At 31.9% G+C, this 20,026-nt stretch overlaps 1 protein-coding gene across 7 annotated transcripts in view; it reads left to right on the top strand.

The window, feature by feature from the left end:
- The window catches only part of LOC103577800 (zinc finger protein 271), a 124,570-nt gene that overhangs the window by 54,528 nt on the left and 50,016 nt on the right, over positions 1 to 20,026 (top strand). For 2 of the 7 annotated variants that reach the window (XR_008404313.1, XM_053742065.1), the window contains exon 8: positions 16,229 to 16,247. The exons of the other annotated variants lie outside the window; for them this stretch is intronic. The gene's annotated coding sequence lies outside the window, so the exon portion shown is untranslated. Of the gene's footprint in view, positions 1 to 16,228; positions 16,248 to 20,026 lie in introns of those variants that run through there. 7 annotated transcript variants of the gene reach the window in all.

Here is a 20,026-nt window from a genome sequence, read left to right as displayed (position 1 = left end):
TTGGTCAGCTTGTAGCGGGTTCTCAGGACGTCTTGACACGATCCTGAGTTAGATTTTGTATGTGCCGGGCCCAAATAGCGAGTGACCCGGCACTATTCTGACCTTCAGTCAGTAGCGAGCTCGGCAACTCCCGAACCGAGCGGAAATGCACGAAGCTTGATTCAAATTAATCAAGCTCATGACTGAACACAATCTGTGAGCAATTGTTCTGCGAAATTCATCGGGATCAAAATTAATGTCGAACGCAGTATTTTCATAAATACATTATATATAATACATGCAGTACACACCACAATTTGATGTATCATTTATCGCCTGATATGGTCTTTTGGTATCTTCTGTACGTGATCTCCATTTAACCCTTTTTAATTTCCCAAATGGACTCCTTACATCACATTCTTCTATGAATTTGACTAATGCTTCTTCAACTATAAATATCGGTACTTTTTTCTAATGGATCTAAGAGCAATAGGTTTTGCGATTTTCTATTCATAAGAAGTAGGCGCCAGTGACTTTGATAGCAATAAGGTAATAATATAATATTACCGATCTCTTTATTAAGTTTATGAATAAATAATTTATTTCTTTTTACCGATCTCCACGTAGGACCAAGTATAGGATACAGTAAATCAGTAGGAACAGAAGTTATATCGCGCCATTGTTTCATTAAGGTTGATACAAACGAGTCTATTATTTCTCCGTCTATCCATCCTTCTTTACTAACTACTGTATGAAATTCTCTTGGTGTTAACTCAAATTCATGTAAACCGTAAAATATTTTTTGATCTGCAGAATAACGAGAAAATTTAAGAAGGGCTGAATTAGAATTAACATAATAAACGACTGAATTTACTAGACCATTAGGTAAGCTATCTATCAGCTTATCTCTTTGAGAGACAAGTACAGTATTATTTTTATCTCGTTTTATTTTCTTAACTTTATCATCTGATTTTTTCGATCTACTGGACCGTTTTTTCTTAATTCCATCATTATTGTCACTAATATCATTATTTAACGGTAATTCTGTTTGGGAATCAATTTCGACAATTTTTTTACTGATTCTAATAATATTTTGACCCGAAATATATCTACTACGTGTTTTTTTTGGTTTCACTGCTTCAATATCTTTTCGGGTTCTCCCCCACGGATCTTTTGCTTTATGATTAGCAGCAGGTTCTACGACAGGTGGATATTTTTTAATCTCTACGGTATCATCGGTTCTTAATTTAAATAAGTATTCCTCTGCAAGTAAACAATCAATGTCATCTTTCAAAGCTCTAATTGTATCGCCGATCGTATTATTTTTTTTATTATCATCTAAGATTCTACGCTTATATGACTTATTATGTGATTCCGAATAAGCATTTGAAACTTGTGAAATGCTTTCATCTACTAAATTTAATAATATACCACTCCATAGAGAAGCATACGCCATAAAAAATTGTAACAAATAATCTAAAAATTCTTTGCTATTATATCGATTTGTAACATTTTGTACATTACTTTCTCTTTCAGCAAAATTGATTAATAATTCTTCAATAATACCCGAGAAATGAACAAAAAATGGTGATTTCTGATAAATTGGTTGGTATTTAATTGTTTTTGATAACAGTTCAAGGTGAATACCATCAGTCTCGTCGATTTCAGAAATAAATGTATCAGTTTCTATTAAAAGACCTGTAATATCATTATTTCTGTCACCCGGTAATTTTCCAAGTTCAACCATATAACGATCGGCTGATTTTTCATCCTTTGTCAACAATATGCTCGCAATTAATTTAAATGTAACGTCCATTTCGTCTTTGCTTCGACAAAGTATCAACTTTCCCATACATTCCATGAGAATTGCTTTGTTATGGTTGAGATTCATATTTCTGGGAATTTTGGTATTATCTATATAATAATCGAATGTAATTTGTAAATATTCATTTATACCCATATTATTATAAACTTTTAAAACACTATGCATAGACGGCCAACTCCAATCAGTGACTACTGCTTTAATAGGCCATTTAACGAAATAATTTTTGACAACGTCAGCATGTAACCTTAAAAAATTGGAAATGGAATCCTCATCATTTTTACTAGTTATCATTTGACATAAAGGAATAGTAGACTTTGTGGCTTTGTAAACTAATGCATAGTAATAAACTCGTTTACAATGAAAATCACCAGGAATTTTAACATGTGCACCAGTTGAGTCTGAATGAGCAATAGCAGGAATGGCAGGGTTGATTACTTCTAATTGTTGTTCACTACCCAATATTATTATTAATGACAACTTACATTCTCGAATAAATTTATCTTTAAGATTATCATCATCGATCCATTGTTGCACAACATCTCTAAGATCTAATAATTTCAGTTTTTTTCGATTTGCTACTTTACCTTCAGAGACTACTTTTTCAACGGTGGCCATTTTTACTTCTTTATCAGTATAACCTTTTACATTGTATTCCTGATAACTTTCACAACAATTATCGAGATACAGATCTCTACTAGATCGATATTTCGAAAGTTTGAAAAACTGCTTTCGCCGAGGACCTGTAAGCTGAGTGAATGGATCGTCATGAGGTTTATGTGGAAATTCGATTTTCATATTACTGGATACATCAAGTTGAACGTAGTGACCATCTCTTTCAATAACTTCAAATTTATACTTGGCGCCATGACTTGTGACTTTGCAGTGTGCATATTCAACTACATTTACACTGTTTTCTCGAAACCCTGATTCAAAAGCCAATGGACAGTAGCAGTTTAACTCAGTTCTCATATATTCTTTTATTACAGCTCGCAATAAATCAACGCTCATATAATTTTCTCTTGTTGCTACTTTACTCGTAAGGAATGAGACTTCTCCTAAATATTCCCCATAAATATTTTTGTTTTTTGCTCGAACAGTATTCATTTCAATATCATTTTCTTCATTATCAGACAATTGTTTATTTTTTTTTTTATTTTTTTCGAATCTTTTCTTTTTCTTCAGCATTATCTGAACTGCAATCTTCGTCATTCGATAAGGTAAATTCACTGTCCGATAAAATCGACTTTGCAGGTGAAGGAAGAATATTTTTATCATGATCTTCATGATCAGACTCAATTAAATTAAAGAGATCCTTATTATCAGTACGCGAAGTCGAAAGATTACTTGAACCTTGAAGTGGTGTAAAAGTCACGGTTTTATCTTGATCTAAATTAACATCTTTTTCAGCGACATTTGTATTATAAAATTTATTATTTTTTAAAATACCAAGATTTTCAGATTTAATATTATCTAAACTACAAAACTTATCTTCAATATCTTTGCTAGAACTAGACTTAGAATCACTCAATAAAGTATTTATTTTGCAGATCAAACTATTATAATTTTTATCTTCGTTAACACTAGTTAATTTATCATTATCACTATTATTAATCATAGAACTACTGTTCGCTTTAGAACTGATAGAAATCTCGGGTTCAACTATATCTACGTTGCTCAAATTTTCTTTTTCAATATATTTAATACTATTAAATTCACAAAATTTATTCTGATGTAAGCAGAGCTTGTAAGTAAACTTAGATTGAAAAGAATTCAAATTGTATTTTACATTTTTTATAGTTTTGTTTTTTAATAATTCAAAATGACCCTCATTATAATTACCACTAAACAACAAATTAATGTAATCATCTTCATTTGCAACAGGTTTCTCAGAAAAAGTCGATTGAAGGGAAAATATCGTATCAGTACTAAAATTTTTGATAAACACCCTAACAGGGATGTTAAATATTTTAGAGAAAGCATTTATTTCAAACTGTGTTGCAAATTCTGAAGTTTTACTCAATGATCTTTTATATTGATTACGTGTTTGAAAAGTTGAAACATCATAACCCAACAGAAGATAATGTTTTTCAGTTTCCCAGTTTTCAAAAACAGTTTGGACTATGATGAACTGAAGGTGGCTGTGCTCATTTTCATGGCCAAACAAAGCTTGGGAGAGTGCCCTAAAAAGACAGCTCCCTTTACCTTCGTTTCGTATTATATCGTACATATCGAGTGAAGCAGTAGTCGAACAACCACCTCCTTTCATCATAAGTAACGAGATAGGTTCAAGAGTGTTAGGAATGTTAGAAGTATCAGGAGAGTCAAGAATACAACCAATCTGAAGAGTATCAGGTGTGCCAGGAATGTCAGGAATTTCAGAAAAGTCAGGAACGAAAGAAGTGTCAGGAGTGCCAGGAATGGCAGAAGTCTCAAAAGTTTCAGGAACGGAAGCAGTGTCAGGAGTGTCAGGAGTGCCAAAAATCTTAGAAATGTCAGGAACGAAAGCAGTGTCAGGACATTTGGATGGCTGTCTTGAGGAAATAATTTTGAACACTTACATTTTTAAGGGCCCTCTTGCCCATTTATACCTCAGATCATTGCGCAAGGTTCTACAATTTTTCCGTCTTATTTTTTGAGATATCTAAGTATGAAAATAAAGTGAAACCAATCATTACAACGAGTTTGAATGGAATTACAAAAATTGTACAGAGTAAAAATATTTTCAAAAGTAAATACAGATAAACAAAACTTAATATTGAGTTAATAAGTTAGGGGTGGCTGTAAGGATTATTTCATTTAATTTACACTTATAGTATTCGAAAGGTCTTCTTCTGAGGCAATCAGATGTAGTGCCAAGAAATTAAAGGAGGCATATTTGAAAACACGATTTTTGTGAAATTGGTAAATTTGGGGGCAGCTGTATGAGTTTCAAGAGTCAATATACACCAATAAAATTTCTGGAAGTATTTGAAGAAGGGGGGGGGGAATACTTGAAAAAAAAATCCAGCGTGATACACTAACGTAAAAAATTGAAGGATTAGAAAAATTTTCTAAATTTTTTAGTGATTTTTGGAAGGCTGTAACTTTGTGAAAAACAGTCATATCGAGATTTAAAAACAGCACTTTATGGCTGGGAATCTCTAGTTTTGATGCTTTTAATCAAAATTTTTTTACGAGCTCCGGTTATTGCGTAAACATGAGAAATACCGAGAGGCAAAACATTGCTTAATTTTTTTTAACTTCCCGCTAAGAAAATTGTGAATTTTCCATAATTTGGGAAGTTATTGGTTTTACCCCGATTTTCGAAAATCGAGTTTTCATCAGATGTCGACGTTTTGAGATCCTAGGAAGCTATTCCGACTATTTTCAGAATGATGTCCGAGTGTGTGTATGTCCGTGTGTGTGTGTGTGTGTCCGAGTGTGTGTATGTCCGTGTGTGTATGTCCGTGTGTGTATGTCCGTGTTCGTGTGTGTGTGTGTGTGTGTCCGCGCGCGCGCGTGTGTGCGTGCGTGTGTGTGTGTGTGTCCGCGCGCGCGCGTGTGTGCGTGCGTGCGTGTGTGTGTGTGTGTGTGTGTGTGTGTGTATGCATGTAAATTCTTTGTAACTTTTTAACTAATGAATCGATTTGGATGTTTGAGGCGGCAATCAAAAGAACTTGTTGGCCATCAACTTTCCTGAAAATTTTAGATCATTTGATCAAGTAGTCTCAAAGATATTGGGCAATTACGAAAAAAAAAATTTTTTTTTTTAGTTTTCTATTGATTTCTCAAAAACGATTATCTTTGAAGTGACTCATCTGATCAATTTCAGAATTTGATAAGCTCTAGAACTTGATAAAACGCGTCTGTTGCCACCTTAACCATCTCAAACGGTTGATGCGTTTAAGAGATATCGTGGAAGAAAGAAATGCTCAAAACGATTTTTTTCTAAACTAAAGGTATACAAAAATATTTTCGACCTCGAAGAGCTCGAAAATGTATTTACAACGATGTTTTCGAGCTCAAGAAGCTCGACAACAGCCGGAAGTTTTGGGGCTGGCCCGCAGGGTCAACCGATAGACCGATTTTTTTTTTCAATCACTATGTCAATTTAATCACTTCAAATATAACAGCTGATAGACGAAACTGAAAGGGGTTAGTTTTCCCGCGAATAAAAAAATTTGAATTGCGACAAAAATTGTGGACGACATCTTGCAGAGCAATTTAACATTTGAATAAACAAAATTAGTGTTACCAAATTCAATTTGTTGAGTAGTTTATTACTAATTATTATTTTTTTTTTTTTTTTCATATTATTGTTATTTTTTTTTAATCATTAGGCCAATTTAATAACTTTAAATACAACAGCTGATGAAAAAAAAATAAAAGGGGCTGTTTTTCCCGCGAATGAAAATATTTAAATTGCGATGAAAATTATGAATGATGACATCTAGCAGAGGATTTTAACATTCATATAGATAACATTTATTAATTCAATATGATGAAGTTGATAATTATGCACTTATTTTTTTATTAATTCAATAATCATCAACTATTTATGTTAGGCAGTCAAAACTAATTTCGTATCAATCAAGGAGATACAACTTTCGGTTATGAAAACCTTTGCCTCTTACCATCATTAATATTTTTAAGTAATACAGAATATTTAAATGGAATTCACTCACTTTATGACACAGTGATCCTTCGGCCATGGTTTTGAATGATACTTCACTTATATCGTTAATATTATCAGCAATTATTCGTGCGATATTGCACGCATTTGTATTTTTTTCATCTATGATCCAATAATAATTTACAAAAATTTCAAATTAACTGATAATAGCAAAAACGTTCTTCTTTGAATTTAAAGAATATTAAAAATTATCAACTTGAACTAATACCACAATATTCACATTATGACGGGAAAATAATACAATAATATACAAACTATTAACACAATCACATATGTAATAAATAAACACATTTGAATATTTGATCAATCATCCATCAAAAACTGTTAGTAGTATTGTAATCATTAATTATTATAAGCGTTAAATATACACATACACTAAAGCGACGTGACAAATAACAGATATAATGGCAGCTTAAAGTGTGAAAGTTAATCGTTATAAAAACAAACGACATAACAGAAGTGAACATCATCATTACTAAACAAGTGATGCACAAATTTGCAAAATAAATTTATCCTTGTCACTCGAATAATAACATAATTTTATGATTAAATACTTATATAAAAAATTCGAAGGTGTTGCGATTGGAAATATCTAACGAATCGCGATATACAAATCGGAAAGTTATCACTTACAGGTAGTTTAAAATTCTGAGAAATAAAATCTCTGATGGAAAAATATTTCTAAGACTAGTTTTATACTAATGTAAACGTATAAAGTTAAAAACCTGTTCGAAATAAATACGAGTCTAGAATTTTATGGTAAAAGTTGGCTTCGAGCTATGGTACGATTTTAAAGCTGAATTAAAGACAAGCAAATATCATTGAAATTACTAAATATACAATCTAAATTGTAAAATCTACCAACAATGTGGTGAAATTTACAATTATGTATGATGATTTTTTCAAAATTTTTTGAGGAAGTATAAGACACCCTCTGTAGTCATATAAACTTCTCTAGCGTAAGAGTAGGTAAAGGGGTTGATTCCGCCGAATCGAAATAGGGTGAAAATATTCTGCATAAAAAGAGAATGTCTCAGTAATTTTTTCATAATTTTGGGGGGGGGGGAGTATAAAACATCCTCTGTAGTCATATAGACTTCTCTAGCGTAAGGGTAGGTGAAGGGGTTAATTCCGCCGAATCGGAATAGTGTGGAAATATTCTACAGAATAAGAGAATGTCTCAGTAATTTTTTCATAATTTTTGGAGGGGGTATAAGTCACCGTCTGTAGTCATATAGACTTCTCTAGCGTAAGGGTAGGTGAAGGGGTTGATTCCGCCGAATCGGAATAGTGTGTAAATATTCTACATAAAAAGAGAATGTCTCAGTAATTTTTTCATAATTTTTGGAGGGGCCATAAGTCACCGTCTGTAGTCATATAGACTTCTCTAGTGTAAGGGTAGGTGAAGGGTTTGATTCCACAGAATCGGAATAGTGTGTAAATATTCTACATAAAAAGAGAATGTCTCAGTAATTTTTTCATAATTTTTGGAGGTGGTATGATGGACCTTTTAAATCTACTTCTTGTGGGGGTTAAATATATAAGGGTGGTTTCGGTAAATTGTCCATTTGACCCTTGTGTACATGAATCTGTGCCCCTAACACTTAACCTCGAGTATTTACGACCTTAGATAATTTTTTAATTATTTAGAAAATTTCGTTCAATGAACGTTCGGAACTTCAGTTACATAAGATCTCGACATTTGCTCTAACTTGACTTCAAGCTCTAATAACTTTTGAACAGATGGATTTTTTAAAAAAATGATAAGAGGCTTTTTTTGTAGAGCATTCAATTTCTTACAAAATATTGTATTAAGAATTTCTGAATTCTCATTAATTGACATGGTATAAAATTTAGAACGAGCAAAAACAAGTTCTTCGAATTGTATCAAACTTTGACGTTGGATATTTTGTGAATGGTTGAGTTTATGCAAAATTCATAAAAGACTTTTTTTGTAGATCAGTTAATTAGCTACAGAATGTTTGAGAGGAGATTTTTTGTGTCTTGATTTCGTCGGAAGTTATGTATTTTTACCATGTTACTAAGTGAAAAATGAAAATTATCAAAAGCTACCTCTAAATATCACTATTAAGAGCTCAAATTTTAACTGTCACCACATTTTAAGATACCCTTCCGATTTTTCAATGTTCATAAAAAAATAAAATAGTCCCCTAATTTGAAACAGTCTTGTAAACAACTTGCACTATTGACTGCCGAGGTAAGCAAAATGCTTGCTCAGGAAAATTTCCGAACACACGATCCAGAGTATACCGACACCATCGTCCTCGGAAAGTTAAAAAATTCGACTATTGCTGGTATCACTTCAAGCATGGTAAAAATGCCCAATCATGCGCTCCCAGTTGCAAATGGCACGAAAACGCAAACGAGAATCAGAAGAGGCGGCTAATGATTCTCAATCGATTTCTCGCCGCCTGTTTATCCGAGATCGAACTACAGGAACGGAATATCTTTTCGATTCCGGCTCCGATTTGTCCGTTTTTTCACGTGGCTGGCTGTAATCAATCAGTACACCCATAGGTTATCAATTTTATGCCGCAAACGGCTTGATAATTCAAACCTATGGTTTAAAATCGCTTACATTAAACCTTGGACTTCGCCGTGAATTTTCATGGAACTTTATAATTGCTGGCGTCACTAAACCGATTATAGGTGCCGACTTCTTCAGTCATTATATAACAGGGCTATGCTGTTACTCTGAGATCGTCAGGGTCGGTGTAATTTATTTAATTGTAAGAGAAGGATGAGGAAGGATAACTTATAAATAATTTACTTCTCTGATTGACACTTTAAACCTTTTATTTTTTCAATAACCTTTTTAACCTTTGTTTGACCTTTATAAACTTATTCACTTATAACCTTTTATTAGGTGTACAAAAAAGTTCTACCCGTTTTTCAAAGATAGAGTTATCTGACAGCTATTTATAGGTTAGCTATGAATACGTATATGTACATGCACATCTGTTTGTACTCTTTAAATTCATCAAACTTTTAATATATTAATCTTCGATATATATATTTTTTTATTAAGTTAAAAATGGAAGTAAGTAATGAGCATATCCGCCATTGTCTTTTATATGAATTCCATCAAGGAAAAAGTGCTGCTGAAGCTCAAAGAATAATCTGTGCAACTTATGGTGATAGTGTTATTGATGACAGTACTTGTCGAAGATGGTTTCGGAAATTCACAAACGGAGATTTTAATTTAAATGATAAACCACGCTCTGGAAGACCTTCAACAATCAGTGACGAGAAATTGGAAGAATTACTGAATCAAGATTTTGCACAAACACAACAAGAACTTGCGAAAAAGTTAAACGTTACTCAACAAGCTATTTCTGAAAGATTACATGATTTAGGTAAGATTCAAAAAGAAGGAAAATGGGTACCTCATGAATTAACTCCAGAACAACGAGAGAGACGAGTTGACACCTGCCTGTCGTTGCTTTCACGACATAAAAAAAAAAGTTTTTTGTGGAAACTTGTAACAGGGGACGAAAAGTGGGTTTACTATGAGAATCCTAAACGTCGAAAACATTGGGTAGACCCAGGACAACCAACGACATCAACACCAAAACGTAATGTTTTTGGGAAAAAAATATTGCTTTGTATTTGGTGGGATGAGTGGGGCGTGCTATATTATGAGTTACTCAAGCCAGGAGAAACCGTTACTGGAGAACACTACAGTTGTCAATTAAAAAAATTAGCAGATGAAATCAACAGTAAAAGACGATTTGCGGGACAAAAACCTCGACCAGTGATACTGCAGCATGATAACGCCAGGCCTCATAGAAGTTCAATCGTCCACCACACTATAAATGATTTACAGTGGGAAGTTTTACCGCACCCGGCGTATTCACCAGACCTTGCACCGTGTGATTTTCACCTATTCCGTTCATTGCAAAATTACTTGGCTGACAAACACTTACAAAATGAAAACGAAATGCAAAAAACAATAGATGATTTCATTTCGACAAAAGATCAAGCCTTTTATCGCCGTGGAATCCATCAGTTGCCTGAGCGTTGGCAAAGGGTAGTAGATGCTGATGGTGGTTGTTTTGATTAAAATTTGTATTTTATTTAAAATTTTTCAATACATTTTTTTTTGACAAAAAACGGGTAGAACTTTTTTGTACACCTAATATAACCCGCAATAATTTCTTGATTAAAATTGGCCAACTACCTTTGGCACTTCCACACACTCACACGCACAATAGTTAAAAATCGCTTAACCTTCGCGATACTTAATTACTAAATTTTTCACTAAAATCCTTATCTATTTTACTCACACACTCACTCTGTCCCCTGGACTTATTTTACACACACTGAATTTACAATAATATAAATTTTCCATAAATTTTAAATAAAGTAATTAATTTGGAAATTATATAATTTTTAATTAATTTATTATCTACTTTTAATTTCCCTTTATTCTTATTATTTCTTTTTTCTTAGTTTCTTATCACTTAATTTTACTTCAACAATATCACGACTTTTACTCAGTAATTTAGTGACACGTTTCTTAATTTTTCTCAGACTCGAAGTCCCACCATCACAATTGTTTCATTTCCTACACGAGTTCTTTCAGGTACTTTTATCCTCACGATAATTATTCTTATTTTATTTATGCTTTTCTTTCATTATTCCCTCTAATTAATTAATTATCAATTCATTAGTTCACTTAAATTTTCCTAATTAATTTTTTTCAGCGACTTTGACCTCAGACCTTTTTATAATTTTTTCGAGACAATTTCTTATTAACTTTATTTAATTTTATTTATTTTATTAATTTTACTTATAATTAATTAATATTCGACTAGCGGATGTGACTAGATTCAACAGTTTCCGGTGCGTGAGTTACTCAACCCACCTGGAAACTTCTAGAATAATTCCGGCTACCTGCCTGGAAATATTTTACTAACGCAATGGCTCCGGCTACCTGCCTGGAGTTAATTAATTACTTAAATTTTATAATTACGTCCGAGTTTAAATTATTAATTTTTATTTACGCAATTAATTATTTAATTCGCGAGAATTTGGTTCAAGACGCGATGATTTTAAACGTATACTAAGTATTTAATAAAATTTTCCGGCTTACCGCCTGGAATAAATTTTATAAATACCTCTACAGTCAAAACTCTCCAGATCTTTTCCTTGTCGTGTCTTTGTCCGGGTGTCGTCTGATTAATTGTCCTTGTTCAAGTTAAGGTTTTATTCTGGTTCCGTCTCTCTCTCTCTCTCTCTCTCTCTCTCTCTCTCTCTCTCTCTCTCTCTCTCTCTCTCTCTCTCCTTTAACTCTCTCCTTCAACCTGTTATGATCAGACGCAATCAGTAATGTTTTCAAGAAAATACCGGCTACTTGCCTGGTATTTGTTAATAAAAATTAAGAATATCATCGCTTGGTTCCACAGTAAACTCAAGCTATCAATCAATAATTTACCTGGTATATTGAAATTAACGGCGTCTGTTGTCGCGTCACTTTGTTACTCTCTCCTCACGTCTCCACTATTCGGACGTCCCGATGGTTAATGCCCGATTCTCGTTTCGGTCCCCGTTTATAATTGCTCGCGCACTCTTGACTTTGGTTGTCCTTTTCTCTCCTACTTAACTCTAAGTGGGGTCGACGGTCGAGCAAGTGAAATTTCCATTTCCGGACGACTAGTCGCTACCTACCCGGAGTACCCTGAGTGGTAATGTCACATGACCGACAGTACACATAATAGATTTTATTTTGGACTTATTTGAACGTGGTAAATTCGAATTTACCCCGTTACAATATATAGATTAAGTTGTTTCGTTTCAACCGATTTTTTTTCCACTATTCTCTTCTTCCAAAAGTGAAGCTTACGTATATCTATGAACAGGTTTAAGAAAGAGTTGGAAACGTTCATTTTATTGACATAAGCTGAAATTCTTATAAATATTCATAACTTGATAAACTAAGTTGATAAATCTAGAAAAGTTATTGAAGAACTTTGGAAATTCAAACGCATTGGGATTTGGCAACGAATATCTTCTAAACGGTTAGAGAAATAAATTAAGCACATCCGACTTTTTTTTGCAGAGCATTGAATTTCCTACAAAAACATGTCACGCTCATTAGACAATAATTATTTTTCAATGACGTAGAAAATTAAAAAAAAAATTTTTTTACATAATTTTTCAAAATTTGATCTCAACTATTTTTTGAATGGTGAAAGTTATCGCTTAAACACACTCATCCTTTTTTGTAGAGCATTCAATTTCTTATAAAACCATGTATAGGGGTTTGGTTAAGCCATTAATGAATACTGAGATATGGTCTTTTATACAAGAAACTAAAGAAAAAATGGAAAACTGATGAGGAGGATCTTCCTAAAGTCTAGTCCACGATTACGGTATTAATATCGTAAATTTTGCTAGAATTTTCTTCCCGTGTATATATATTACATTCTAGAAAATTCGAATATATTTGTAAATACATTAAATTACTTTAAAATTATTTCATGAATGTTGGATGCTCTGGATTGTTTTAAAAATTTGAAAATTGCTATAAAAATTCAAAAATGTATTTTAAAGTCGTAAATTACACAAGAGTAATCGGATCAACTTGATCGAAAAATAGTTCAGAACGATCAGACTTAATTTGAAGTAATGTTCGAAATTCGAATATTTTAGAACTTAACAGATCATTTTCGAAATTTCAGAGCAGTCAAAAAAAAATTAACATATAAATAAAAGCACCAACAAAAAATTACCCAGCGAAGCGGGCGTTCGCAGCTATCGTATTCCGGTAAACACATTGACGTAAATTTGAGGTCAGAGTGATTTTACGCTATGTCATATTAGGTGTACAAAAAAGTTCTACCCGTTTTTCAAAGATGGAGTTATCTAACAGCTATTTATAGGTTAGCTATGAATACGTATATGTACATGCACAGCTGTTTGTACTCTTTAAATTCATCAAACTTTTAATATATTAATCTTCGATATATATATTTTTTTATTAAGTTAAAAATGGAAGTAAGTAATGAGCATATCCGCCATTGTCTTTTATATGAATTTCATCAAGGAAAAAGTGCTGCTGAAGCTCAAAGAATAATCTGTGCAACTTATGGTGACAATGTCATTGATGACAGTACTTGTCGAGGATGGTTTCGGAAATTCACAAACGGAGATTTTAATTTAAATGATAAACCACGCTCTGGAAGACCTTCAACAATCAGTGACGAGAAATTGGAAGAATTACTGAATCAAGATTCTGCACAAACACAACAAGAACTTGCGAAAAAGTTAAACGTTACTCAACAAGCTATTTCTGAAAGATTACATGCTTTAGGTAAGATACAAAAAGATTTAAAATGGGTACCTCATGAATTAACTCCAGAACAACGAGAGAGACGAGTTGACACCTGCCTGTCGTTGCTTTCACGACATAAAAAAAAAGTTTTTTGTGGAAACTTGTAACAGGGGACGAAAAGTGGGTTTACTATGAGAATCCTAAACGTCGAAAACATTGGGTAGACCCAGGACAACCAACGACATCAACACCAAAACGTAATGTTTTTGGAAAAAAAATATTGCTTTGTATTTGGTGGGATGAGTGGGGCGTGCTATATTATGAGTTACTCAAACCAGGAGAAACCGTTACTGGAGAACGCTACAGTTGTCAATTAAAAAAATTAGCAGATGAAATCAACAGTAAAAGACGATTTGCGGGACAAAAACCTCGACCAGTGATACTGCAGCATGATAACGCCAGGCCTCATAGAAGTTCAATCGTCCACCACACTATAAATGATTTACAGTGGGAAGTTTTACCGCACCCGGCGTATTCACCAGACCTTGCACCGTGTGATTTTCACCTATTCCGTTCATTGCAAAATTACTTGACTGACAAACACTTACAAAATGAAAACGAAATGCAAAAAACAATAGATGATTTCATTTCGACAAAAGATCAAGCCTTTTATCGCCGTGGGATCCATCAGTTGCCTGAGCGTTGGCAAAGGGTAGTAGATGCTGATGGTGGTTATTTTGATTAAAATTTGTATTTTATTTAAAATTTTTAAATATATTTTTTTTTGACAAAAAACGGGTAGAACTTTTTTGTACACCTAATAATTTACGTAAGATATAAGTCACGAATGAGTCAGGTGTAACTCATTATTTCACACTTTTTTACGTAAGATTATGATGTAAAACTAATGACGTATGCATGACGTTAATATGATGTCTGCGTGACATTCCATGACGTCAGTATGACATATGGGTGATGTCAAAATCATCAATCCAGAAAAAATATTTTTGAAAAAAAAAAAAAAAAAAAAAAATTAAATATTGAATTTTTAATTTGAATATTACCGCGCGAACGTATTACAAATTCCAAAACACGAATTGATAGCAGTAAATGATGAAAAAATCCTGGGCGTCTGCTGGGTTCGAACACGGCTCCACTTGGCTGGTAGTCCTGAACGTTGATCACTGGTCCACATCACGAAAGTTCAAGTCTTGTGCTTAATTGGTGTATTTAGAGTGAAATCCCAGTAAAGACAGAGTTCATGAGTTTTCGTGATGGATTTTTACAAAATTTAGAAAAACTCCATGAACTTTTATGAAATTTTATAAAAACAATATTTGTCGGCCTCGATGAAAATCATAAAAAATTATATAAAAATTTATTAAGTTTCTTCAAATTTTTTAATTTTTTGTTGTGATGTTGAATTTAAAAAATCTTGTGTAAAATTTTGCGAAACATTAAATAATTTCACAAAATTTTGTGAAATTCAATCGATTGAAAAATTGCAATACTACACTTTACAATCTTAATATCAAAAGAGTTCAAACTGTTGTCACATTTTCTTTTTCATCCTCAATGACATTTTCGGTATATCATCTAAAAAAATAAAATTAATTTTTTTATGCTCACGCTAATGTTTTAATCTATAACGTCTGAAATTCATTATCGAGTTTATCGATTACTTTGGCCCCAAAAATGTTCGATATTTAGTTGTTATTATTACACATTTACACATTTTTGAAAATTCATTCTATGATTATTTTATTTTAATAAATAGTTGATAAAAACACTATGACTCAAAAATTACATCAGCATTGCATAAAATACTGACTTGTCACTGATGTAAAGATATGATTTAAGAGTGACATCCATATTACGTATAACCGTGACTTTGCTACTGACATAAATGTATGATCTTAAAATTACGTCATTATGATATATAATAATGACTTTATTGCTAAAAAACAATGTGATGTAAATTTTCTGTGTAGTCATACAAGAGTCATGCTTACATCAATATGATGTCAAGTTTTTACATCATATTAAAGTCATGTATAACGTCAGATTGACACCAAATTCACGTAAAATGCCGTGACATTTCTATGACCTACGTATGACGTCAAAACAAGGTCATGTGTTCACTGGGATATATATATATATATATATATATATATATATATATATATATATATATATATATACATATATATATATATATATATATACATATATATATATATATATATATACATATATATATATATACATATATATATATATATATATATATATATATATATATATATATATATATATATATAACGTCAACCGTTTTTATTTTCACGACGGAGACATGAAACAAACCCGGAGTCGTATGTGGTCACCCAAGCGTATTAAAATTATAAATAATAATAAATATAACTAAAAATAATAAATAATTATAAATAAATTAAAGGTGTGCCTGGACCAGCTTCTCAGGCTGGGTTAGTGCACGAGGGCGCCAGCCTGTTTTTACAAAACGGACGAAAATTATAACCAATCAACGGAGATATCACAAGACAAAATCTCGAGCGAGAATGTATGCACCAAGCGGAATGACAATCAAACAAATATATAATGAATAAAAATAATAATAAGGAATAATTACTACTAACATATCCAGGAAACAAATAAATAAATATTGGCTATCACAGGGTTCATTTTACGAAATTATTTAATTTAAAATATATTTGAATAAACTCAACAAATGATTACAATACCCAAATAATTAATATAATTAATTCTTTATAATAAATTTTTATTAAATAAAAATATGATCAATCTAGCCAAATAATAATGATAAAATTATATTATTAAATTATCCACTGGGGAATTCAAATAATGAATTACAAATTTTCAAACTCAATATAATTAATATAGATTGTAAACAAATAACATAATACTAATCTTTTTCTTTAATTTATATTATTTACTCTGGAAAGAGAAAGACGCGGATACTCAATATATATTTGGCAACACTGGGTTGCATACCATTACTTTATGAAATAAATTTTACCCAGAGAAATAATATTTTTAATACTGTTGAAAGACAAGGAGCTACATACGCTATTCTTGTCAAATCTCCTAAGGAATTTATTCGACACGTATTAGTACATATGCACCCAAATGCTGTGACGTACGCCGAATATATTCAACTTACAGTACTACCTTAGTAAGTTACGACCTTACACTATTACGAATTTTCTCATTTTTACAACCCGTGCTTAACCCTAAACCACCAAAAAAAATTTTCGAACTACCTGAGACCCTCATATTACACTTCAGTTTCATCGTGTGTGATTGAGAGTATGTTTATTGTATTTTATAAAGTAGCTGATCATTTTATGAGATTTTGAGGGGTAATATGGACATGCAAAAATCGTAAAAAATAGATTTTTTCATTTGAAAATTATCATATGTAATGAAATGATGAATTATTTTTTAATACCATCTAATTTAAAACCTTTCTTTCAAATCTTCCAAAAAATATTTACATACAAAAAAAATTTTTAATATTTAAGTGAGGATTGCTAAATATTTATAACATAATCTTGTTGCAAATAGCTTTAAATTAATTAAAATTTTAAAATACGTGTGGCGAATAAAATAAGTAAAGATGCAAGTGTCTATGACGAATGCGTATGTAGTTAACGAGATGTTACTTGTATAGTTCAGAATTTTAGAGTGGGGAACAGTAACTTGAGTTAGAGATAACTTGAACTATGGATTTTCAGAATTTTGAATGAAAACTATTTTTGCCTAGCTCTAAATGTTAGAATGCGTTCATAAATAAATGATCATTTGGCCCCAAAATCCTAATAAAGTCTACCTGGAATATACAAGATTTTTTCGTAATTTCATCAATAAAACTTTTCAGTGCCTATACAACTGATGAATCTCCGTATCGCCTTTTACAATCTGAAGACTCATTTACTTAAATAAGTTTATGTTCCTGAGTAGAATTTAAAAATATTTTATTATATTACGGTACATTTATGAAATATTTTTAACAAAAGGCAGATTTTACAATTTTTAAAATATATTTTTTCGTATACAATTAGGTGTTCAGTAAAAATTTCTCATTTAGTTGACAACCGTCAGTAAAGTTAGACAGAGTAGTTTGCACTCTATTTTCTAATTTTTTTTAAATATTGATGCTTACTAAAACGCGAGCTTTTTTTTATTGTTTCTAGTGGTGAATTAATAATTGATAGTGATAGAAAATCAACAAAATTATGATCTTTCATTTAATGTAAAAAATAAAAAAATCAAAGATTCAAAAAAACAGATTTCGATAGCTGATAAATTAAAAGTGATTGAAATGAAAAATGCCGGTATTAAAACTACTGAGATTTGTGAAAAATTTAATATTACTGAAGGTGCTGTACGTTATATAATTAAGAACCAAGAAAAAATTGCAAATTATGCAGATAAATCTTCAAATTCAGTTTTAAAAGTAGAAAAAATATTAAAGCACCTTATTACGTTGAGTTAGAGGAACATTTGATAACGTGGTTTAATGCAGTGCGAACTTTGGGATATCCAGTGAGTGAACCTTTATTCAAAGAAAAATCACTTGAACTTGATAAAAGCTTAGGAGGACCACCTGATTTTACAGCTAGCAATGGTTGGCTGGAAAATTGTAAAAAAAGACACAGGATTAGATAAATTTCGATTCAAGAGGAAAAATTGTCGGCAGGTTTTGAAGCTTCTGAAGATTTCCGACAGAACTTTCCAACTTATATCAAAGAAAATGGGTATAACATTGCGAACATTTACAATGCGGATGAAACTGGAATCAATTGGCGGAAATTACCGAGGAAAACACTTATTTCTGGATTAGAGTCTTCATGTTCTGAAGGAAAGGTAATGAAAGATCGTGTCACTGCTTTAGTTTGTGCTAATGCAGCTGGCATACGTCCACTCCCTCTCTTGATAATTGGTAAGCACGCTAATCCACGGTGTATATACTCGTAATATACGTAATATACTCCTCACAAAAAGCTGGATAGATGGATAGCCACATTTTCATGGATTGGTTCAAGAACCATTTTATTCCCAGTGTTTTAAAAAGGCAAGAACAAGATAGCATAACAGGAAATGTTTTGCTTTTGCTAGATAACGCACCATCTCATCCTAAAATTGAAGAAATTAATTACGTACATGAAAATTTTACTGTTTTCTATCTTCCAAAAAATGTCACATCTTTGATTCAACTCATGGACCAAGGTGTGATAGAAAAAATGAAGAAAATTTATCGGAAATATCTTCTTCGAAGCGTATTGGAAAACATTGATAACTTTCCGAAACCACACTTTTTTTTTAAGAATTTTAATCTTCAGCAATGTTGCCAATTGATTGGGGCAGCATTTGCTGTTGTAACAGAAGATAATTTAAAAAATGCGTGGAGAAAATTACTGCCAGTAGAATGTAATGTGGTAACTGCACACGAATCAATGGAGGATTTGCTGTTGGATACTCAAAAAACATTGCATCAAATTCCAGGTAAATGTTATGACAATATAAAAATAAATGCCATTTCGATAATTATTTACAGTGAATATGTTAATTTAGCTTCTTTTTAAGATTTCAGAGACTATTCTACTCTGAGTTTGAAACAATGGATTGAACAGGATGAATATGATCCATGCTTTGATGTCAAGGAATTTTTAGAGCATGCTGCACCAAGAAAAATCCCTGAAGTTCCTCAGTTAGATTGTAAAACAACAGAAGAAGTATTAACAGGACTTGAAATAATCATAAAACAAATGAATATTTAAAATTTCTAATATTATTTACTTAATCATTATTTTTTTTCTAATAAAACAATCGTTAAAAATTTATTTATTTAAGAAAAAATTTATTTGACTCATTATTGCAAGCAAAATTAAATAATAATTATTTATATTGATTTCGAGAAATGAAAAATTAAATGTTACTGATAAAGTTTTTTGCCTGCATTTACAGACACTAACGATCCCTCACACTCACATACCCTTCCTAGCTCCAGGTCAATCGAGACTAATACTTTTATTGCCCCTTAAACTATTACGACGGTCCCAAATCGTCGTAACTTACTAAGGTAGTACTGTATTATAACAATATAACTCAGTGTCATTATTTATCAAACAAATACCGCGATCAACTCTACTGAAGGACCAGCGATAGCCGATACAACAAATGAAGATACAACTGACTTACCGGCGTTGATAAC

The sequence above is a fragment of the Microplitis demolitor genome, chromosome 9 (assembly GCF_026212275.2).
Source record: "Microplitis demolitor isolate Queensland-Clemson2020A chromosome 9, iyMicDemo2.1a, whole genome shotgun sequence".
Lineage (NCBI taxonomy): Eukaryota > Metazoa > Arthropoda > Insecta > Hymenoptera > Braconidae > Microplitis > Microplitis demolitor.
This window is presented reverse-complemented; position numbering and strand designations above follow the sequence as displayed.